The sequence below is a fragment of the Pyrus communis genome, chromosome 17 (genome assembly GCF_963583255.1).
Source record: "Pyrus communis chromosome 17, drPyrComm1.1, whole genome shotgun sequence".
NCBI lineage: Eukaryota > Viridiplantae > Streptophyta > Magnoliopsida > Rosales > Rosaceae > Pyrus > Pyrus communis.
This window is the reverse complement of record NC_084819.1, coordinates 14,965,693-14,990,133: the sequence shown is the minus strand read 5'-3', so window position 1 is coordinate 14,990,133 and position 24,441 is coordinate 14,965,693. Positions and strand designations below refer to the sequence as shown.

The window sequence follows — 24,441 nt, the reverse complement described above, 5'->3', positions numbered from 1 at the left end:
ACTAGATATATTGAGTCACCAATATCTTCTAGATGTGATGCGAGTGTTTAGACAAGATGGGAAAAAGGTAGAAATTAGTTTGGCTAGGTTAAGAGTCATAGTAATTAAGATATTGATGGTTGAGTGACATTAATCAAATTCGACACCATGAGTTAAGTAGTTAGTATAAGTTGATATCTAATCGCATTGAAACAATGGCACATCCAGAACAAGTAGGACAAGAATTCATGTAACTTTCACTGAAAACATGACTTCATCTCAATATCTTCGTGAAGCAAAAAAAGTTTCACGGCTAGAAATTACATATTCTAGAAAGTTCTGAGGCTGTAACTAAACCACCACGTGTTGCGACAAAACTTTCATTTAAGTTGTAGTAAAACTTTCAGGAGGTTGGGAAGATATATATTAATATCTTGTTCGATATCTAAATAACATAAATGTTCTCTTAATTATCAAATGATTAAAGAATTGATGGTCTGTCATTCATCATTGAATTTATTAATATCATATTGATCTATAGGTGAGTGATCATGACTATTTGGTTAATCTAAATTATTAATATCATGTTTTAAAATCGATGGCTTGTGCAGTGGAATAAATAAAATAAGACACAAAATTTACGAGGTTTCTCTATAGTTAATGTGACTGGAGTACGTCATCGGAGCAGCAGTGGTGCTTGCATTATAATTTAGAATAATAAGAGTACAAAATAACTCTCTATCTATTATCCCTTCTCCTCTTCCTCTATTTTCTCTCTTTCTCTTCTTCTCTTTTTTCTCTTCCTCTTCTGTGAGCCTCATTCGTTTTATAAGCAAAGATAACACTATTCACTTTACAAATTTTCCACAAATGAATAGTGAAAATATTGTGCATAAATAGTAACAGACTATTCATGTGGGCTATCCACATATTATTCACAACACTCCCATTTGGATGACCACAAGTCTTCGATTGACACGTTAAAATCTTGATCTATTTTGGATGCTCCCCTGATGAGTATCTCCCCCTGATTTCAAATCATTTAGGCTGATCGTTGATCATTTTGCTTCAGTCTCTTAGCAAGAAGAGTTGTCGAAAGATGTGATTTACTTGTTGTTAACTTTCCACAGGCTTGTTCTTGAACTGGGTTGTAGGGCCTTCTGCGAGACTTCCTCCAAATGTCTGAATTTACTACTTTTATCTGGAGCTGAATTTGATTCAAGGATGGTGGACACTTGATCTTGAATCGAACTTGTGATTTCTTTAAGGGTCATCTAGGCTTGATCTTGAATAAAATTGGACCATGAGGAGCTTCATGTGGCAAATGATCTTCGGCTTTCTCAGGGATGAATCAGCACGCGTTTGTTGCGCTTGTCTCCACATGCTTCAATGTATCATTTTCACTTGCATTATTTATTCCTCTTGCAGAAGTGGTATTTTCCCTAGTTTTCCCCCATGCATGTGTGGCATCTTCTCTTGTAGTATTTGTTCACTGATGCAGGAGTGGAATGCAAACCTTGCATTTGAATGGTCATCCACTTCTTGGTGACTCATCCATACGTGGTAGCTTCAGTGTAAAAAGCCAACAACGGGCCAATTATTCTGCAGTGTTGATGACTTGAGACCCAGCTCCATCAACAATTGAAGATGAGTACTCGAGAGCAATTCTAGGTAAGCAATTAGGAAAGGTTCCAAGCAGTCGGTTCCTTACCGAAAGTTTGAGTGGAAGTTCCAACATATTGCTTTCTTTATCCTTGTCTTTGTAGGCAAGAACAAGGACAAAGGAAAGGACAGGGAGATTGTATGATATGAGATACTCTTGCTCTCGTCGCTGATGATATGAGATAATCTTGCTCTGGTGTGACTGGTTTTGAAGAGGTATTCTCGGAGATAATGAAAACTGGGTATTTCAAGATGCTTTGTTGAAAATGTATTCTCGGAGATGAGGAAGAGTTAAGTATTCTTGCAAGTCTGCCTTGTTATGGAGAACGAAGGTTGACATATATAGAGATTTTTCAATAGCAAGTAGTAGTGATGTGCCTTTACTCTTGTCAGCAACTGTGGTGTAATTAGAACAGTAAGATTTACGCATTTTCAACTTTGTCAGAGATCTTTGACAAAGTTGCACGGGATATCCGAAAAAGCTGAGATTGCGTCTGAAAAATGCCAACGAACTTTATTCAGGAAAATCTGGCTTTTGAAATTCGGAGAGTGATGCATCTTCGATCTCTGAACAAGTGGCTCTGTTGCCTCTTCTTTTATGAAGACATCAATTGTGTTCAAGAGTATGCTCAGAAAGTTGCTGCTTGTAGAAAATTTCCCTTTTTTGCACTTCTGATATTTTATTTAACCTCATTTTTCCTTCATCATTTCTGAAAATGGCTTGCCCATCTAACATTTGCTTAGATTTAAGTCTTAGGAGTAATACAGACGAGCAGCGTCAGGATAATATATGGCGCCCGTCATTCTTATCTTCTAATGGTCCTTTTATGGTTGGGGACTCTATGATGAATAATAACATAACCGCTAATGTGGTAACTAGGAATCTTCTCATTCCAAAGGATAACAGAATCCTTTCAAAACGGTCTGATGAGTCGGCTGTTCAAGACTCTCAGTGTTTAATGTGCAGGCTCTGTATCCAATATGGATTAACGCTTACTTGCTCGAACTCACCAAGTTGAATCATTGATGACTAAGGTGACAAGTCTTAAACAAGAGATCAGAGGGCTCAAGCATGAGAATAGAGTGTTATACGTGCTTGCAATTAATTACTCAATGAGCATGAAAAGAGATCTCGACTAGCTACAGGAATCCGAAAATCGGATTTAAAGTGATCACTAGAGGTTCGTTGCTAGATTCCGAAGGCAACTAATGTCTTCCCCTTCTGGTGTTTTGTCAAGTACTGGGGTGCCACATGATCTATCTCCGGTGCCTCCCCTTTCTAGGGTATTGCAGAGTACTGAGGCTTCACATGAGCAACCTTTATGAAGGCTTTATCCTGTTTGTTTGTTTGTTTTAACTTATGTGTATGCACATATCTGTAATTTCTTGGAGATATCAATATATAAGTTTTATTTCATTCAATGTATTGTGCCAAATACAATAAAGCATATACTTCACTAAGATGTGGTACTTCTGGACCAAATATCAATTTATCTTTACCCTCAAGAAGATACATGATCATTCTTAGTGTCTAAATCATTTGAGTATTCAACTCATAATCTTCAATCCATATGATTCCTTAATATCATAAACATCATGGATAAAATTCGTGTTGGCATATTGTTCAATCTGCAGTTCGAGACAATATTTCTCTCAACACTTTATAATCTTTCTTGACTCTTTAAGAGTCCCAATTTAATATTAACTTTTGCAAGAGATTTTAGTATGTTGCAACAATACCATAATGAAAGTACTCATTAAGGCAATTTATACCATCCATTGGTATTGAGTACATATTTTATGCTTTATCCTTCCAGGGCTTACTTCAAGCAATTTGAATCCTTCAGAGATTTTCTATACTTTATGACACATTTTCCCTTGGAATTTATATATAGCAATTTGCTTCCATGTATATTTGAGTGATGTAATTATGCAGATATAATGTGAGCGACTCATAATCTTTTGTATATAATTCTCCATTCATATGAACTTGTTTATAACCTTGCGTCATATCATGTGAGTGTATTTCACGGTATTACAAATGCCCACATGTAACCTTCTAGGTTCAACATCTTTTGGTTATTTGTATTGTACTCAAGTATATAGGTCCATTTTTCCACGTTCTTACAAAATTGTAATGGAATTGCCTTTCTCCATTTTTGGCCAATAATTTTGTTGACAGAAAAAAAAAGGGACTCAATATCAACACAGCTCATTAATGAATTTAGTAGCTACTTGTAAAAACCAAAATTACCATTGGTTATCATCAATACGTGATCCCATATTCTCATGTACATGCGCATGCATAAAAGCTTTTCATTTCTTTTGGATATCCATTGCCTTTTCAAGGGCATTACACTATCTCTTCCTGGATAGTCATAATTTAGAGAATGTGGATCATAACCTCCTCTTGAGCGTTATAGAGCTTGGATTTTAATCTCTACTTCCGGGAGTGGAGTCATTGGAACCTATACGTCTATCATGCTTCATGCATGAGACATCAATATTCCCATGTCCGCGGATTATGCTTTCTGGGACGTATATCCATGCGGCGACTGTCATGCTTCTGGCATGCAACAGTTATGCTTCGGGAATGCAATAGTTCATTAGTGCCATATTCTTCTTCTTTCAAAGGACTGGACATTTTGAGTCTGAAGGTCTACCACACTTTAGGCATGCAACAGATAAATCATTTACTGCATCATTATTTTGCCCAACAGGGACATCAATTCTTGTAGGCACATTTGCAGCAAGTATATGTGATTTCATCACTTTTGTTGCATCATTAAATGCATCTGGCATTTGATTTGCATATCGTTGCATTATTCAATTATTCTCACTTCGTTTTTATATTGATTGCTTCATGAATCAAAATAAGACAAATTCTCTTCGTTCTTCTGTAACGGTCTTTTCTCATCATTCTTCTGGAATGATATTTTCTCATCGTTCTTCTGAAATGAAGTTATTTTCTCCCCCAAATGACGGGAAAATTGTCTTATAAAAATGACAATCCGCAAACCACACGGTAAACATATCCTTAGTCAAGGGTTACAAATATTGAATGATAGATGGTGTTCAACGTCAATGCCTAATCCACGATGATGCCTCATTTTAGTACGTTGTGGCAATGCAATAGGCACAAAGATAATACAACCACAAACTCGTGGATGTGTAATGTTTGGTTAGTGCCCAAACACGAGTTGTATTGAAAGATATTGATGGTTGGCAAGTGTCTCAACCGAATTAATATTGCATCATGTAAAATGACATGTCCCTATGTAGAAAATTGGCAATTTCATTTTCATGAGTAGAACGTGGGTAATCAATTTCATTCGCTTAATAAATATTTCTGCTAAACCATTTTGAGTATGGATATAAGGAACTTCTGGTCCTTATTTAATAGTCTATAGACTGAGACTCTTATGGCTTTTATTACAATTAAGTTGAGGCACTACGGCACTTCAAACTTACTATACACATCAAGGAACTTTATGTCTTGATCTTGAGGATCAAGGGACTTCATACCCGATCTTTTTGCATGATGGAACTTCAAGTCCAATAATTTTTATATGATGAGGATCAAGAAACTGCAGGTTCTGATCTGATCAAGGAACTTCAGGTTCTGTATATACTCATCGTAACAAAGATTACTACAATATGTAAATTAAAGCAATAGGCGGTAATTTTAACCATAGTAAATAAATTGCATTTAAGTAAATAAAACTTGTGACAAGGACTTTAATTCAGCACCATTCACATAAATCAAAACTTAAAGCAGTAGGCGGTAAAACCGTCCATGATAAATAAATTGTTTTAAAGTAAATAGAACTTATGAAATGATTTTAAACCAACATCATTCACATAAATAAATATATATTTTTCCTTCTTTCTTTTCAGATGGTGTAACACCATCCAAAAACCTTTACCTTTTTTTTTATTATTATTTTTTCTTATTCATTCACATGGTGCAACAATCCAAAAAACCTTTGTTCTTTTTTTCTTGGTTTCCACATGGTATCTGACGCACCATCATTTTTCCTTTTATTTTATTATTTTGTCTTATACTTTTTCAAAATGTGCAGATGCATCATTCCATTGCTTTTGCCCCTTTTTCTTTCTACAAAAACCCACAGACTGTTACTTTTTCCATATGAGAGGCCAGATAAGGAATACCATTTCCCATCCCCGTGTTTCCTTCAATTTTCCTTGCATGGTCCAGAGAACATGGCATCGCGAAGCAAGAACTTCCATACAGGAACATAGATAACATCGGGGTTGATGGAGGTGCAAGAAAGGGAGGCCTATATGGAGTTAGTCTTGCCATCACTATCTCAGACAACCGAGTATTCATAGGAGTTCTCAAGATTCATCGAAAATGACGCGATCTAGGTTTCCAAGTCTGATGAGATTCTTCTAGATCTCTGGAAACCAATTGTCAGGTACGAGTTTTCTTATCTCGTGATGACTACAGGTCGTTGTAAATTTCAATTCTCATCGGAATTCGATGGGGCACTTCTGGCGCGGTGGGAGAGACGAAAAAATGGACATACCTTTGCTTGTTTTGTTGTACCTTTGTTTGTCCGAATTTATGATGTTATGATTTCCACTGACATGTGAACTTCTCATACTGATAACGTGTTTTAAAATCGATGGTGTATGCAGTGGAATAAATAAAACAAGACACAAAATTTAAGAGGTTCCTCTATAGTCAGTGTGACTAGAGTACGTGCTCGGAGCAGCAGTGGTGCTTCCATTATAATTTAGAATAATAAGAGTACAAAATAACTCTCTATCTATTTTCCCCTCTCCTCTTCCTCTCTTTTCTCTCTTCCTCTTCTTCTCTTTTTTATCTTCCTCTTCTGTGAGCCTCATTCGTTTTATAAGCAAAGATAACATTATTCACTTTACAAATTTTCCACAAATGAATAGTGAAAATACTGTGCATAAATAGTAACAAACTATTCACGTGGGCCATCCACATATTATTCACAACCTACCATTCTTTTTTCTTTTTTCTTTTTTCTTTTTTCTTTTTTGTCAAAAGTTACTTTATTACCAACACAATAAACGCATAAACAAAAAACGGACCTTCATAGTAATCCAATAGCCTGAAACATAATTTTTGAGCCAGAACATAGAAAATACCAAAACAAACCCTAGAAGCTTCCTACCACCGCTTCCGCTTTCTGAGCACTCCTCCACCAAGTACCACAGCAGTAGCCACCACAAATCGAAGGAAGCGAGCAGGAAGAAGCAACCCACTTGCTATAAGATGAGTTTGAACAGAGGATTCTTATATTACATATTTGACATCATCTCCACATCATTGCATAATCCATTAGCCTAATACAATGTTAGGCCAGAAAACACATGCTAAGAAATTTTCATCCCATAAACAAAAAAAACTATTTTTATCACATATTTGTACCATTTCTCTAAGGCCTTCTCCAACCCTGGGCTAAAACCCAAATTTCCCCTTCCCCGCCCCACCCCCCCCCCCCCCCCAAAAAAAAAAACCCAACCCAACCTAAGTGCTAAATAAAACCTAAGACCTAGAACTCAAAAGAGGGCCAAATACCGGCCCGTTTTTAAGCCAGAAATCAAAATAGGCCCCACCTGTGCTAGTGAAAAATGGGCTGTGAAGCCCAGATGCCATCACCCACTTGCCCAAAGCGTACCACGCGCCAGGGTTGATCCCAGCGGGACCCCACCCATGTAGGCATGTCCCTTGCGTGTCAGGCCAAATTCAAACCGGTCGGGTAGCCTAACGGCTACTTTTCTGATCCAATGGCCAGATTTAATTGGACCGTTGATTAATCCAACGGTCCACGTTCAAATTTTTTTTATTATATTTATATATTTATTGAATCCAACGGTTTAAATCAAATATAATCAAATCTAAAATGTTAAAAAAAAAATAAAAAAAAAAATCTAACTGCCCAAATTTAAATCCAACGGCTAAATAATTGAAAAAAAAATTATTTAACTCAAAATTCATCCAAAAACTCTATAAACACCTATGTATTTGTTCAAACATCCACATAAAACTCACTATTCTCCTACAATTCTTCCAATTTTTCTTTCTACCATTTTTTCATGTGTGTTATGTGTTTCACATGTGTTTTGTGTGTGCTTCATCTCTATCATGTGTTTTGTATGTCCTTCACATGTGTTTTGTATGTGCTTCACATGTGTTCTGTGTGTCTTGTGTGTTTCATGTCTTTTGTGTTTATACATCTCTATCATGATTTTCATATTCTTCCATAGTGTTTCATGAGTTTCATGTATTAATTTAGTGATTTTTCAATATTTATCGGAATTTAAATATTTTTAGATTAAAATGTTTATAAAAGTAATTTACGATAGTCTACGTAATTTTTTTTTAAAGTTAATTTAAGAAAAAAAATTAGCCAAAATTCATTCTTTAATAATTTGGGGCTAAAATTTTAGGCTAGAATGGTTGGAGCAGAAAAGTTGTTTCTGGGCTAAAACCTAAATTTTCTGGGCTAAAAATTTTAGGTTTTAGGCTAAAGGTTGGAGATGATCTAATAGAGGTGGAACTAACATGTGTTGGTGAGTACTACTTCTATTAGAGAAATAGTACAAATATATAATAAGTATAGCATTGGTCTCTCAAAAATGGCTGACCAAATGCTAACTTAGCAACAACATGGGCTAGTCAAAGTTATCAAGAGCATTTTGGATTGAGTTGTGTGTATGCAAGTCATTCAATTGGCCCAAAAGGGTGCCCATTCTGAATTTTTACCAAAAGCGCTTGTAGCTGACACCCATCCTAGCTTCACGTACCACCGAGGGGTGCACTAGTAATTAATTGAGATTTTTAAAGAATTTTGAGAGAGTTTATAAGTTCATGAATTTTGAGGAAGCATGTGAGACTCCAAATGGACGTTGACAGAATTCTATATGTGGATTTTAATAGAGTTTGTGATCATTTTATTATGGTTTTAATGAATAAACTTTCATGGATTATGAACTATTTAGTGGTAGTGGGCATTTCCCATAGTTTCACTTTTCACTACTCGAAGTAGTGGCAGGCTATCATCTGTGATGTTAGTGGTGATAGTAGAAGCGTTGGTGAGTTGCGTTGGCGACGGTGATGGCATCAAGTGTTTATGGTTGTGGTGGCGTCATGGTGGTGAGGGTGGAGTGGAAGAGGTGATGGTCATGACAAGATGGTGGAGGTGGCGAAGGTGGCTGTGTTAATTTGCAGCGAAGACATTGTGGTTAGGAGGAAGGTGGTGGATCGTTTCCTCATAAGAGGGAAAAAAAAGTCTATCAAAATCTCAAGACGGAGGCTAGATTTGTGATGTTCTAAATAAATTGTAAAGTTTCTTAAAATCTATCAAAATTTGTTGTTTTTTTATTTTTTTTTTATAATTGTTTCAAGCCAGTGACTTTTGAATAGAACTTAACTTTCATAGTCTATAAATCTTGATTGGATACACTCAAATTTCTATAGAATTTTAGAGACTTAAAATCATGATTACCCCTAGCTAGATTTTCATTCACTCTTAAAATTTTGATTGGATATTCCTAGGTTTTTTTTTTTTTTTTTTAAGAGAATCTCGACAGAGGCCGATTTTGTCTTAGAATTTTTCTTTTCGCCAATTTCCCCCTCGTTATGTTTATTCACATTTCATCCATTAAATGTTTTTTTTTTTTAGGGTCAACAGTTTTACTTTTCCTTTACTGAAATGCAATATTTTAAGGAATGTTAGATGAAATGTGGGAAAAACATGATTGTATGGGGGAAATTGGTCAAAATAAAATTTCAAAAGAGAAATCGACAGTGTGGAGTAAAAAATAATTAAGAAAAATATGGAGGCGACACGTGGATTTTTGGGTTAAAAAGTAAAAATTACCCTCGAGACACACTGGGATTTCTACGCGCAAGCAGTGAGCAATCATCCCTCAATCAAGTCAAAAGTGCCCAAAATAGGTATTTATTCAAAACTTATTTCATCCATCCTCATCAAATCTTCTCCATAAGGTAACCCCCAAATCATTCCTTTCTAATTATATTAATTAACTAATTTATTTATTTATTACCTAATTAATTTATTAATTAGCTAACAAATCATGAATCTCACCCAGAATCCATCCAAGTGGCCGGTCCTCCTCCTTCCAAATGGGCCGGCCACACTCCTATATAAACACCCTCATTTTCTCCAAAACCTAGGTCCCCTCCCCCCCCCCCCCCCCTCATATTTATCGTGGGCGTGTGACGTTCTTGGCCTTGACCTAAGGTGTTTTCTTGTTTTGTAGGTGCAATTTTGTCCAAGAACAAGGAGGAATAAATTTGCATCCACAGACAGTACAAGTTCAAGAGAAAATTGGCAAAATACTTTGAAGTCTAAAATACATTTTATAATTTATAACTTTGAAATATGATCTAAGTGATCAACAAAGTATATATGCTGAATAAATTGAAATTGTTGGGTTTTGATTGACAGGGAATGAATGCTGTGAAAGACTGGCTTACTATGGGATTAACACAAATCTTGTTAATTACCTCAAGTTTCAACTGAACCAGAGGAATGTGGTTGCTGTCACTAATGTCACAAATTGGTCAGGTACATGCAATGTCACACCATTTCTTGGAGCCTTCCTAGCTGATGCATTCCTAGGAAGATATCGGACAATTGCTGCCTTCTCCATCATCTATGTTTTTGTAAGTTAATTTCTTTGTCCAACAATGGAAAATGTTCTTTTTCGGTCTGTCTGACAACATAAGATTTTGTCCAACATTTGTTTGACTCGACTCAATTTGACAACAATATAAGCATTTGAATGACAACATAAGTAGATAAGTGAAACCTTTCACGTCAAACTAAATATTAGAGTTCTTGTTGATCGATATGAAATTGAAAGCCATAATTTTTCGCAGGGAATGACATTATTGACCTTGTCAGCGTCAATCCAAGGACTAAAACCACTCTGTGACAACATGTGCCATCCCACAGGGTTACATACATGGGTGTTCTTCATGGGGCTTTACCTCATAGCACTTGGAACTGGATGCATAAAGCCTTGTGTCTCATCATTTGGAGCAGATCAATTTGATGACTCCGATGAGGCCGAAAAGAATAACCAAGAGTTCCTTCTTCAACTGGTTCTATTTCTCAATCAACATTGGTGCCCTGGTGGCATCTTCTGTGCTTGTTTGGATACAAACAAACGTTGGGTGGAGCTGAGGCTTCGGCATCCCAGCATGGCACTTGCTGTTGTGAGCTTCTTTTCCGGCACTCAGTTGTACAAAAACAAGATTCCCGGTGGTAGTCCCCTCACTCGCATTTGCCAGGTGCTTGTTGCATCCTTCAGGGAGTTTCGAGTTCGAGTGCCTTGTGACAAGTCGCTCTTGTATGAGACTGCCGATGAGGAACCTGCCGTCAAAGGAAGCCAAAAGCTTGATCACACTAAGCAGCTAAGGTAATTCTTAAGTTTGTAGCAAAGAAGTACTTTAATATGGTGCTTGTGAAACCTAATTTGATATGACGCTTACGTTCTGCTAATTGCTAGAATCCTAGAAAGGCTCGACATGGTAAAATAGAAAATGTTGTATGTTTTACTATTGTACAATCAATTACAGTCCAACATGACGAAGGAGGCCATAACAACCTTTTCATTTACGAACTATGTAGTTTCTTGGACAAGGCGGCGGTAGAGACATAATTGGATAAAATCAAGGGCTCAGCGATGCCATGGAGGCTCTGCACCGTGAAACAAGTCGAGGAACTCAAGTCCCTCATAAGGTTGCCTCCCATATGGGCCACCGGCGTAATCTTCTCAGCTGTCTACAGTAAAATGGGAACATTGTTTGTGCTCCGAGGCAACATAATGGACCTCCATGTCAGCAAATCCTTTGAAATTTCACCTTGCTCTCCCTCTTTGACACCGTCAGTGTGATCTTTTGGGTTCCAGTTTACAACCGTGTGAGATTCAAGGGCAGAAACAGCGGCTTCACCCCACTCCAAAGAATAGTTGGGCTAGTAATCTCCATTTTTGCCATGCTCGCCGCGGGGACTTTAGAGCTTGTGAGATTCCGTGAAGTTTGAAAACACTACTACTATGACCTAAAGCACGTACCCATGTCGATTTTTTGGCAAGTTCCTCAGTATTTTATTATAGGGTGTGCTGAGGTTTTCACATTTAATGGGCAACTGGAGTTTTTCTATGAGCAGGCTCCTGATGCAATGAGGAGTTTGTGTTCTGCTCTTTCCCTTACAACTGCTGCTTTGGGGAACTATTTGAGTACAATGCTGGTGAACATTGTGACCGATGTGAGCTCTAAGAATGGGAAGCCGAGATGGATTCCGGACAACTTGAATTATGGACACCTTCACTACTTTTTCTGGCTTTTGGCTTTGTTGAGTGTGGTGAATTTAGGGTTTTATCTTTTGGTTGCTAGATGATCGTACACTCACAAGAGGGCAGTGGTACCTAGTCATTAAGCAGTGACTACTATTATTATTGCATTTTTAAGCATAAAATTTATCTAGCAAGTATCCATTTTGCTAGTGATATATCTTGGTCCAAGGGCAGAACTAGGAATTTTTTCTCAGCGATGTGCAGGTGAGGTCACTACTAGAAATTTGATCAACCGCCATGGTGTCATGGGTCCACACAGTTTATAATATGCATAATGCTGAGCTTATGGCACTACTTAATAATTAAGCAAATGTTTTAATTTTAGTGAATCAGTAACACCGTGTAGCTGTCACACAAATGAATTTCTCTTGTTACGCCTTCCATTTTAATTTTTTTTCCTTCTAATATATCCATTTAGAAGGTTTGTAAACATAGGAAAGCTGTTGAGGGCATGGCGTGACTTTCTCTCCAGTCAAATTTATGGGATACTTTCACATGACTAGAATCTCTAAACCGTCGGATTGTTGAATGGTAATCTTGTCTTCAGCCCAAGAAGATGATCCAGCCCATAGAAAACTCATGAAATGTGCTAGAAAATTCTAGCAAAAGGTTGTCGGTGCATTAGGCATGCATAATAAGCTAGATAATTCTAGCAAGTTGTAATATTATATGGCCATAAGCCATATGTCGGTGCAGTGTGTGCATTAACATGCACTAGAAAGTGCTAGTGAAGTCGGCAAACATGCCTATAAATTTAGGTGTGTGTGTGTGTGTTGCCATGTAGCAAGAGCTAAGAAAGAGAGCAAGAAGTGAGAAAAGAGTGAAGTGTGAGTGTGTTTGAGTGTTTCCTCTTGTATTAAGATTGTGTGAGAATAAAAAAATTTGTATAACACTTTGAGAGTGTTTTTTTCTTTCTCTTGCCTATCAAATTCCGCTGCATTACATTCTCCTTTGTGAGATAAACATCTCCAAAGTAGTGAAGCATTTTTTAAACCCCAACAAAGTGGTATCAGAGCTATGGCTAGCAATGCTATGGCAGCCTTCCAAGTTCCAGTGCTCGACAGCAACAACTTCGATAATTGGAGTATCAAAATGAAGGCCCTTTTGGGTGCACACGATGTCTGGGAAGTTGTGGAGAAAGGCTACACTGAGCCAGAAGATGAAGCTACTCTGTCTCAACCCCAGAAGGAGAGTTTGAAAGATTCAAGAAAGAGAGACAAGAAGGCTCTCTACCTCATCTACCAAGCATTAGATGACAATGGCTTTGAGAAGGTCTCGAGTGCAACCTCTGCCAAGCAAGCATGGGAGAAGCTTCAAACCTCTTACAAAGGAGCCGAACAAGTGAAAAAGGTTCGTCTTCAAGTATTAAGAGGTGAATTCGAATCTCTACAAATGAAAGGGTCTGAATCAATCTCTGATTATTTCTCAAGAGTCTTAGCCGTTTCCAATCAATTAAAAAGAAACGGAGAAAAGTTAGAAGATGTTAGAATTATGGAGAAGATACTACGCTCGTTGGACCCCAAGTTCGAGCACATTGTCGTGACGATTGAAGAAACTAAAAACTTGGAAGAAATTAGTATAGAGCAATTAATGGGTTCGCTACAAGCATATGAAGAGAAACATAAGAAGAGACAAGGGAATGATGAGCAGCTCCTTAAGACGCATGTTCAGCCAAGGAAGAAAGAAGAAAGCTTCGACAACGAGAGAAGCCAATACGGAAGAAGTCGTGGCCGAGGTCGCGGACGTGGACATGGGCTTGGATGTGGTTGGAACTTAAACAACCATAGCAACTACGAAAGAGGAGAAAGCTCAACAAAAGGTCGCGGAAGAGGACGCTCAAACTCGAGGTATGAAAAATCTCATGTTCAATGCTATAATTGTCAAAAGTTTGGGCATTATGCTTGGGAATGTAGAGCTCCAAACAGCAGACTTGATGAGAAGGTCAATTATGTGAAAAAAGAGAAAGAAGAGAATGGTGTTGTGCTACTAGCATGCAAGAACAATGATGGAGACCAAGACTATACATGGTACCTTGACACCGGCGCTAGCAACCACATGTGCGGAAGAAGAAGTATCTTCGTAGAGCTCAATGAATCAGTGAGTGGCAACGTTTCTTTTGGAGATGAATCCAAAATACCCGTAAAAGGAAAAGGTAACATCCTTATTCCCTTGGAAAATGGCGATCACCAATTAATTTCAAATGTCTACTACGTGCCCAATATGAAAAGCAACATTTTGAGTTTGGGTCAACTCTTAGAAAAAGGTTATGATTTTCATACGAAAAATTATATCCTTTTTCTTAGAGATGACAAAGGAAGATTAATTGCCAAGGCGAAAATGTCAAAAAATAGAATGTTTCCCATGAACATTCAAAATGATGTTGCAAAGTGTCTCAAGATATGTTACAAAGACATATCTTGGCTTTGGCATCTTCGTTTTGGGCATCTTAACTTTGGGGGATTGGAGTTATTATCTAAGAAGGAGATGGTGCGAGGCTTACCGTGCATCAGCCACCCTGATCAAGTTTGTGAAGGATGTTTACTTGGGAAACAGTTCAGGAAAAGCTTTCCAAAGGAGTCGACAACAAGAGCCCAGAAGCCACTCGAGCTCATTCACACCGATGTGTGCGGTCCAATAAAACCAAGCTCTTTGGGTAAAAATAATTATTTCCTTCTCTTCATTGATGATTTTTCAAGAAAAACCTGGGTGTATTTCTTGAAGCAGAAATCAGAAGTCTTTGGAGCATTCAAGAAGTTTAAAGCCGCTGTAGAAAAGGAGAGTGGTTGCAAGATCAAAGCCATGAGATCTGATCGAGGAGGAGAATTCACTTCGAAGGAATTTCAAGAGTTTTGTGAAGAAAATGGAATTCGTCGACCTTTGACAGTTCCAAGATCCCCTCAACAAAATGGAGTGGCAGAAAGAAAAAATCGAACCATCCTCGACATGGCTCGAAGCATGCTCAAAAGCAAGAAATTGCCTAAGGAATTGTGGGCAGAAGCTGTAGCATGTGCTGTCTACCTATCCAATCGGTCTCCAACAAGGAGTGTGTGGGGAAAAACTCCGCAAGAAGCATGGAGTGGAAGAAAACCAGGTATTTCTCATCTAAGAGTTTTTGGAAGCATAGCCCATGTACACGTACCAGACGAGAGGAGAATCAAACTCGACGACAAAAGTGAGAAGTTCATCTTCATCGGCTATGACACCAATTCAAAAGGCTATAAGCTGTATAATCCAAACAATGGGAAGACGGTGATCAGTCGAGACGTGATGTTCGATGAAGAAGGAGAATGGGATTTTGGCCCACATGCAGGTGATCTTCACTTCTTTCCTCAATTTGAAGAAGAGAATGAACAAGGGATGATGGAGCAAGCAAGAGAGGTTCAACAAGAATCCACTACTCCACCTGCTTCACCAACATCAACCGATCATGGTAATTCATCAGCATCAGCATTGTCAAGTGGGAGTCTAAATGAAAGAGAAGTACCACGCACAAGAAGTATACGAGATCTTTATGAAGTAGCTGAAAGACTTGATAATCCTACACTTTTCTGTCTCTTTGCTGATTGTGAACCAGTCGACTTCCAAGAAGCAGTGCAAGATACTAAGTGGAGGAAAGCAATGGATGAAGAAATTGAAGCAATCCAGAAGAATGATACATGGGAACTCGCTATTCTTCCGAAAGGACACAAAGCCATCGGAGTCAAGTGGGTGTACAAGACAAAGAAAAATGCCAATGGAGAGGTCGAAAGATACAAGGCAAGACTAGTGGCGAAAGGCTATAGTCAAAGAGCCGGAATCGACTATGATGAGGTATTCGCACCCGTTGCTCGGTTGGAAACTATACGATTACTAATTTCTTTGGCAACTCAAAACAGTTGGAAGATTCAACAAATGGATGTGAAGTCCGCCTTCCTAAATGGAGTCCTTGAAGAAGAAGTCTACATTCAGCAACCGTCAGGCTATGAGATCAAAGGGCATGAAGACAAAGTTCTGAAGCTGAAGAAAGCCCTCTATGGGTTAAAACAAGCGCCACGAGCATGGAATAGTCGCATCGACAAGTACTTTCAGGAAAACAACTTCATCAAGTGCCCTCATGAACATGCTCTCTACGTCAAAGTCAAAGATGGAGATATTTTGATTGTGTGCTTATATGTGGATGATCTAATCTTCACTGGGAGTAATCCAAGCATGTTTGAAGAGTTCAAGAGAGTGATGACCAAAGAATTTGAGATGACCGACATCGGGTTGATGGCATATTACCTAGGCATTGAAGTCAAGCAGAACGAAGAAGGAATTCTCATCTCCCAAGAAAGCTACACAAAGGAGATACTGAAAAAGTTCAAAATGGACGACTGCAAGCCCGTGAGCACGCCAATGGAGTGCGGAGTCAAACTAACCAAGTATGACAAAGGAGAAAGCGTAGATCCAACATTTTTCAAAGGCCTAGTTGGAAGCTTGCGCTACTTGACTTGCACAAGACCAGATATTCTCTATGCTGTCGGATTAATCAGTCGCCACATGGAGAATCCCACAACTACACATTTGAAAACGGCCAAAAGAATTCTTCGATACCTCAAAGGTACTGTTAACTTTGGCTTGTTTTATTCAAGTTCTGATAACTACAAACTTGTTGGATATAGCGACAGTGATTGGGCAGGAGATTCCGACGATAGAAAAAGCACTACTGGATTTGTGTTCTTCATGGGAGACACTGCATTCACATGGATGTCGAAGAAGCAACCGATTGTCACTCTCTCTACCTGCGAAGCTGAATATGTAGCTGCTACTTCATGTGTCTGCCATGCAATCTGGCTGAGAAACTTGCTGAAAGAATTAAGAATGCGACAAGAAGAGCCAACAAAGATCTATGTCGACAACAAGTCTGCAATAGCTCTAGCAAAGAATCCAGTATTCCATAACAGGAGCAAACATATAGATACCCGTTATCACTACATAAGAGAGTGCATTGCAAGAAAGGATGTGCAAGTAGAATACGTGAAGTCTCAAGACCAAATCGCAGACATATTCACCAAGCCCCTCAAACAAGAAGACTTTGTCAGACTAAGAAACTCAATCGGCGTCACAAGACAAGATTAAGGGGGGATGTTGAATGGTAATCTTGTCTTCAGCCCAAGAAGATGATCCAGCCCATAGAAAACTCATGAAATGTGCTAGAAAATTCTAGCAAAAGGTTGTCGGTGCATTAGGCATGCATAATAAGCTAGATAATTCTAGCAAGTTGTAATATTATATGGCCATAAGCCATATGTCGGTGCAGTGTGTGCATTAACATGCACTAGAAAGTGCTAGTGAAGTCGGCAAACATGCCTATAAATTTAGGTGTGTGTGTGTGTGTTGCCATGTAGCAAGAGCTAAGAAAGAGAGCAAGAAGTGAGAAAAGAGTGAAGTGTGAGTGTGTTTGAGTGTTTCCTCTTGTATTAAGATTGTGTGAGAATAAAAAAATTTGTATAACACTTTGAGAGTGTTTTTTTCTTTCTCTTGCCTATCAAATTCCGCTGCATTACATTCTCCTTTGTGAGATAAACATCTCCAAAGTAGTGAAGCATTTTTTAAACCCCAACACGGATTTCAGTTAGTGTCGGACTGTGCTGTCGAAGTAGGATCTCTTTGTCTTCAAATTTGCTAAGAAAATGGAGGTTTCAATTTGATGGCTCCAGTAAAGAGTCCAGGTACAAAGTTAACCTAAAATGACAATAACATAAGGATTACAAAAATAAGTTCAGGTTTTTATGGTAAAACAAGAAAAAAATTTATAATGAAACTTCCTTACCCATCGATTATTATATACCACAAAGACTCATAAGCACTTACGGAAAATGAGCTTTCACATTGCGATTGAGTCTGGTAAGGATAAAGATCGAAGCATCTTTACCAACCAACCTAATTGATGAGATTTTGCTTCTGCACAATAGTGGGTTTCCAGTTAAAGGCGCTATATGCTGATTCAATTAGTAGCCCCTTGGGACCGTTTTGGCTTTTAACTGTATATAAGCGGAAATTGACTTTTGCACACTTTTTTTCTTTCTCTGCACACCATTGTTTATGTCTAATCTTTCGATGAAATAAGCTAAATGAGAATCAAGAGACAAAAATCAGCAAGTGTGTACAAGGAGAAGAAAAGGTATCATTTCCCTAAGCAATACGCTAGAATTCCATAATGTGCAGTCTGTAGGGGTATTATCGTAAAAGAGCCATGCTAATCACTGTTATAACGGCAGGAGCAATGGCGGATCTACATTGGGACCTGGGAGGTCCCAGGACCCATTGGTGATCCTAAATCGCTGCTAGAAATTTTCCGAGGACCCCTCATACTCGAACATGAGGTCTGTGCAGGTTGCAGTGGCTATTTTCTTCTCGAAGAAGATAACCACGCACATAGAAGAAAGAAAATATGGACCCTTCCTGCCTCTCCCCTCCTTGCTTTTGCCATGGTCGTATCCGTCGGTGCCACCCCCCTTCTCCTCCCACCTTTCTCTGTCGTCTATCGAACCCACCCCAAAATCCTCCTATCTTTATTGTGGAAGCCATGGCAGCACTCCGTCGTCATCGTCGGACTTCTCCGTCATGGAATTCATGGCAGTACATAAACCCACATTTTCCCAAATTATTTCAACCACCTTAGTAATGTTTCTTATGGGTGAAATTTCCTTCATAAGGTTAGTAAGATGGATATGATCTGTCATGGGTTGGTGAAATTTGGGGGTAAAGCTGCCATGGCTTCGGGAGAAAGGGGAGGGAGGCAGTTGGTGGAGGTATGGCAGCTGTGTTCTTAGTGAGAGAGAAGGTGGATGTTTGGAAAGTAGTAAAAGAGAAAAATGGTGTGTTTGGTTAGAAAGATAGTGGGGGTTTGGAAAGAGTTTTATTTGACCGGTGTTTTAAATTTAGTGGTACACATTAGATGATCAATAACTTGGGTACTCCCTAGTAACTTATGAAACCTTGTAACGGACGCTTGAAATAAGATTTTATAATTTATAATATTGTTTTGCATATGATTTTTGAATGAAATGTATTATATTTAAATTTTCAATGTTATTTTTGTCTATAAATTTTTTGATCTTTATTATTGAGACCCCCCGAGTTTAAAATCCTGGATCCGTCACTGGGTAGGAGCCATTAAGTCGTGTGCTAAACACTGATCGACGGCTATTAATCGTCCACACAAAAAATTGAAAAGAAAAATAAAAACAAAATCTAATGTACACGTACAGTTTTCTTTGCGTGGTTCTTGAATTGTTTGTGAGGAAGAACCGGACTAGGCTTTCCTTTTTTTCCTTTCCGTAATCTCCTATTAAAATTCAGTATCCCTAATCACCATTCGCCAACCCTCATAAAAATCTACTATTCGAGAGGTACGTGATTTGTCTGCACTTTTCTCCCTCTCTGGTCATTCATGTCAAAGATGCAGATTTCTTTAGACTAGTTCTCAAGTCTTTTTATTTATTTGTTTTTATATATGCGATATAGAAAAAGGGGACAATGGAACTCGAGTGCAGGGTGAATGCTCGTAGCCAACTGAGCAACAAGCCCCCAACAAGTCTCGAGTCTTATGATTTCTGATTCTTCAACTTGCTTGTGTTGATCTTGCACACAGTTATACTCTATTTTTCTTGGTTTTTTTTTTTTTTTTTTTTCCCCTTATGATATTGGATTGTGGAGGTTACCTTTTTATATTGAGAAAACCCTAATCTCAAAAAGATGGGTTTTGACTCGCATAATGATCACACATTGCTTAGGCTTCACTCAACTTTTGTTTATTTGTGTTCAGTGAATTTCGATTAATTAAAATGTGGGTTGCGATTCTTTGATGATTGTAGAGACTCTACTAATATTAGATAGATGCCCCTTCAATTTTGAATAAGAGGTAAAGAAACCTAATTAGCTAGTTTGGGCTTCTGTCTTTACCATTATCTTTTATTAAGATTTTCACTCGTTAGGGGACTGTAAGAAGCACTTCTCGTGTGATGTATGATTCCAGTTTTATGTGACAGGCTGCTCGAATTGTACTTTAATTATCTAATCTAACGATGTTCCAAAATAGATAGATGGTTTTTGTAAGGTTGGTTATGTGCCAAACATGTGATCTGTTTCATGTCCAAGTTTTTGGTGAAGTTCCTGATTTCATATTTTGAGAATCTAGAATTGAGTTGGCCATACATGTGATCTGTTTCATGTCCAAGTGTTTGGTGAAGTTCTTGATTTCATATTTTGAGAATCTAGAATTGAGTTGGCCACAGCATTCTTATAGAGAATATTCCAAGTCAATGCTTTCACTTTCAAATTTTTATGATTAACTGTTATCTCAGCATGTATTCGATGATGATGGTGACTTTGTAGGTGTCTCTTTGGTTTTGAATATCTAGAAAAAAAAGAGTGGAACTCGAAAGATAGCTAATCTGTAGCTATGGCGGACAGTGATCTTTACACAAACGATGGGACTGTGGACATCCATAAAAAACCGGCTAACAAGAAGAAGACTGGAAATTGGAAGGCATGCCGCTTTATTCTCGGTATGATTTTATTGGTTACGAATTTGATTTTGATTTTGATTTATTCATGGTATGGCCTAATGTTGATCACTAAATAATACTGTTGCAGGTAATGAATGCTGTGAAAGATTGGCATACTACGGAATGGGTACCAATCTAGTGAACTATCTCGAGAAACGTCTCGGCATGGGAACTGCCAAGGCAGCGACCAGCGTCTCTAATTGGTCAGGGACGTGCTACGCGACACCATTGATAGGAGCCTTCCTGGCTGATGCATACTTGGGAAGATATTGGACAATTGCCATCTTTTCAATCGTTTATGTTCTTGTAAGTTTGGTCCAGATATAAATTGTGTTCTTCAAGAGGCTATATATTGAAGAATTTTTTTTTTATAGGGTATGACTCTCTTGACCCTCACTGCATCGATCAATGGATTAAAACCGCATTGCGATAGCTCTGGTTGCAACGCAACAGCATCCCAAAGAGCGGCCTGCTTTGTAGCGCTGTACTTGATTGCAGTAGGTACTGGTGGAATTAAGCCATGCGTTTCATCCTTCGGCGCAGATCAATTTGATGAAACTGACGAAACTGAGAGGAAGAAGAAGAGCTCCTTCTTCAACTGGTTCTACATGTCAATCAATGTCGGTGCGCTTATTGCTTCCACGGTTTTGGTCTGGATGCAAATGAATGTGGGATGGAATTGGGGGTTCGGAGTCCCAGCAGTTGCAATGGCGATCGCAGTTGTGTTCTTTTTCTCGGGAAGCAAGTTATATCGTCTTCAGAAACCGGGCGGGAGTCCCCTCACAAGGATTGCTCAGGTGGTTGTTGCATCCATCAGGAAATGCAAAGTGAAAATTCCTGCTGACAAGTCTCTTCTCTATGAGACTGCAGATGAGGAATGCAACATCCAAGGAAGTCGGAAGCTTGAGCACACCAACAAATTAGGGTAAGAAGCACACGCTGATAGAATTTCAGTAGGAAACATTTTTGCTCATGAGCGATTTTTCCCAAGAATCTTGAGTGCTTCTTGAACAAGCCCAGTTTTCATAACCTAGCTAGCAGCAGCAGTTTTGACCTCATGTCTAACGTTCTCAAAATATTCTTGGCTATCTAAAAGCGCTCTTACCATTTTAAAAGCGCTTTCGAATCCCTTGATTAGGACCTCATCTGGAAGGACAAAAAGTGTTTGCACATAGCCAAAAGTGCTTCTAACTACATTTTGCATAAATACTTAAAAAGTGTTTTCGAGTTATAGAAGTGCTTTCTTGAGAAACACTTCTCATGTATTTCTTTATAAAATACTTTCAAGTTCAAGGAGGCACTTTGATTTTTAATAACAATTCAACATATTTCTAATCATAAACACTTCTAATTTCAGGTTCTTTGACAAGGCAGCTGTGGAGTCAGAGACAGACCGTGCAAAGGAACTGCCAAGCCCATGGAGCCTCTGTACAGTGACACAAGTAGAGGAGCTAAAATCCGTCATCAGACTCCTCCCAATCTGGGCGTCCGGTATCGTCTTCGCCACCGTCTACGGCCAAATGAGCACAATGTTTGTCCTACAAGGCAACACTCTAGACCAACACATGGGCCCAAACTTCAAGATCCCATCAGCCTCCCTCTCCGTCTTTGACACGGCCAGCGTCCTCTTCTGGGCACCGATCTACGACAAGCTCCTCGTCCCCCTCGCCAGGCGCTTCACGGGCCACGATCGAGGGTTCACGACGCTGCAACGGATGGGAATCGGCCTAGCACTATCCATTTTTTCCATGGTTGTTGCTGGGATTTTGGAGGTTGTTAGGCTTGGCACTGTAAGAAAAAATAATTACTACGACCTAGAGTACATTCCCATGTCAATTTTCTGGCAGGTCCCGCAGTATTTCATCATTGGGTGTGCTGAGGTTTTCACCTTCATTGGGCAGATGGAGTTTTTTTACGACCAAGCGCCGGATGCCATGAGAAGCTTGTGCTCTGCACTGTCACTTACCACTGTTGCACTGGGGAATTACCTCAGCACTCTGCTAGTTACTGTGGTAACTAAAGTTACCAAGAAGAATGGGAATCTTGGGTGGATTCCGGATAACCTTAACAGGGGACACCTGGACTATTTTTATTGGCTGTTGGCTGTTCTGAGCGTTATTAATTTCTTGGTGTACGTCTGGATTGCTAAGTGGTATACGTACAAGAAGGCGACTGGGCGTGCTCAATGATATGCAGGGTGGTGGAGTAGGGTGGTGGACTGGCACTTGTGAATCTTCTAGTTGGTCTGCCACTTTAGTTTTTTTTTTTTTTTTTTGTCTGATTTTATTGTTTGGTGTTTGAAATTTTTTGTTGGAGGATTTGTGTGTCGACTTCAAGATTGATTTAATGTATGTTTGTTAGTGTTTTCGTAGTAGTTGTTTTTCACTTCGTGACAATTAATCATTCTTAGATTGAAATAATTGGTCGATTCCTGCATTTTTATTAATGACTCGTTTATTTATTGATGAAATTGAAACGAGAGACGATAGATCGAATTCTGCATTTTTTTAGGCATACTAACTTACTTCGGACGAGAAAAGTCATGAATTGAGAAAGTAGAAAATAGATCTATGAATGAGATTAGATATTTCGTACAAGCAACATATATAATTCTTCTTTTCCAGGTATTGCATTGCTGATTGTAATGCAAAAACTACATATTTCATGATTTTGTATGTTTTAGCAAACACATGAAAGGTCAGGAATTTAAAAAATGGGTAAATTACACTTTGATATCTTAGGTTTGGGATCTATTTCAATTCCTTAAAACATCTTCAAAACATTTCAATTTCATACCTTAAGTACTATTTTATTTCAAAATAATACATCTGTTACATTTTTCATCCATTGATTTGTTAAGTGCTGACGTGGCTGCCAACGTGGCACACCACATGGCAAAAATAATAATTTTTTAATTAAAAAAAAACACATGAATCTTAAAAAAATAAAAACTGAAACCTAGCTCCCCGCAACCCCCTATCTCTGCAAACAAACCCAGAAACCTTTAACCATCCCCCCCCCCCGACCCACCTCCCTCTCCTCCACTCTATCACCTCCCATCCCATCAAGAAACCCAGCAAACCCCCACCTTCCCCAAGCCCTTTCTCTTCTTCACCCCCACCCTCCATTTTCTCATCTGCAACCCCACCCACCTTTAGCAAACCTAACTCCATCTAGACCACCACCAACCAAGCACCAAAAAAATTCAAAATTTGAAGGACAAAATCAAATGCATACCTCGTTGTCGGAGCCGACTGACTTGCCGACGAGCAGGGCACGGATGGGGGAAGGAGAATAGGGTGGGTGTTGCAGATGAGAGGAGAGTGGGGGTTGGGTTCTGGGCGAGGTCGGACGCAGGGAGTTAGGTCCCTCTGGGGGGAGGGGGGGAGACGTCGAGGTGGGTTGCACCGTGGGGGTGCGGGCAAAAGGAGGGTCGAGGTTTTGGCTCAGGTGGGTCGCCTGGAGGAAGGGGGAAGACAAGCTGGGCGGGTGTGGGTGGGGAGAAAGGGTTATGGGTTTGTGGGGGGGGGGGGGGTGGTTGCGGGGAGATGGGATGGGGTTTATTTCAAATTTTTTTTTTTTCAATTTTTATTTCTTTTTTTTGAGAAAATTCAAGTTTTTTAAAAAAAATTAAAAAAAATATTTTTATTTGCCACGTGGCAGACATTTGGCAACCACGTGGCATATATGTGGCAGCCACGTCAGCATTTAACAGATCAATGGATGGAAAATGTAACGGAGGTATTATTTTTATTGATTTTCAAGGATTGAATTGTATTTCACTCATATATTCTTTTACAATTGTACAGCAATATATAAGAGGATTAACCTCTTGCTCCTCTTGCTTTACGCCACAACAGGTGGCTTAGGAAAAAATAAA

General features: G+C 38.9%; 1 pseudogene; it reads left to right on the top strand.

Moving 5' to 3' along the window:
- The first annotated feature begins 8,834 nt into the window (after positions 1-8,834).
- Positions 8,835-23,077, top strand: LOC137722072 (protein NRT1/ PTR FAMILY 8.1-like; annotated as a pseudogene).
- Positions 23,078-24,441: the final 1,364 nt, after the last annotated feature.